General features: G+C 45.3%; 1 protein-coding gene across 10 annotated transcripts in view; it reads left to right on the top strand.

Moving 5' to 3' along the window:
• Positions 1-923, top strand: part of dip2a (disco-interacting protein 2 homolog A) — an 89,604-nt gene that overhangs the window by 35,350 nt on the left and 53,331 nt on the right. The window lies entirely within an intron of this gene.

The following is a 923-nucleotide window of genomic DNA, read 5'->3' as shown; positions in this document are numbered from 1 at the left end:
GTGAAAAAGATAAAGACCCATATAAGGATATATTTCATACTTGGTGGAATGTATGGAATAATGGTAAAATGTGTATGAGTTATTGTTCGTCTACACCCCGAGACCAAAGAGAGAGCGTAAGAAGCTCTGCCCGAGCTCTAACAACAAGGCTATAATCTAGACCGACTAACCTTTCTTTTTCTCTGTTTCCATCTTCACAACTATTTTTAGAGGAGCTTCCTATTTTCCAGGAAATGCCATAAAAGCAGTAGTCAAAGTGCAAAATATGTACAAGTACTCAGAGTCGCCGTATGGCATCTGTTTTAATAGCTGCTGTGAACTCCATACCACATAATATCTCCATTCATTTAGGACTGTATAGCAGGCTTAACCAAGGACATGCCGCTATTATCGAATTTCCTGTTCTGCGACTCTCTCCTATCTGTCATCCTTCACTCATGTAAAAGCAAGGGACCGTTTCAAAGTCAAAGTAGACTTCTCACAAAAGTGCTCTTTTGAAATAAAGCTTAAAATAAAGACCCGCCTGTAAACTGGTATCTGTATTCTCAGTTGCGTACTGTTGCACTGAAGTTACTGCGCTGACCCTTTTGTCTGTAGCGGGTTGGTTCACCGATGACTCATTCGGTGGTGAGGCCCCTGCTCGACACACACAAAGCACGCACACGCACAAATATGTATAGAGCCATTCTCACAGGTGCGCATCCAGAAAGGTGGGAGACCTGTACGCTCTTGTCCCTGTTCAGTCAGCGGTGACCTTCTGGATCGGGGTGGAAGGGACCCTCTGCAGATTAGTTAAGCATGGAGGGAGCCGTGCAGTTTCATTAGCATTGCAGATGCCTTTGAGTATAGGTCACGGGCCGGCATCGTGCTCACGGAGGTACAGTAAAGAGCAAGACATCCGTCACTCACCGTGCATCCCTCCC

Source organism: Simochromis diagramma, unplaced genomic scaffold (genome assembly GCF_900408965.1).
Source record: "Simochromis diagramma unplaced genomic scaffold, fSimDia1.1 OVJJ01000343.1, whole genome shotgun sequence".
Lineage (NCBI taxonomy): Eukaryota > Metazoa > Chordata > Actinopteri > Cichliformes > Cichlidae > Simochromis > Simochromis diagramma.
Note: the sequence above shows the minus strand (reverse complement) of the source record. Positions and strands in the feature narration are given on the sequence as shown.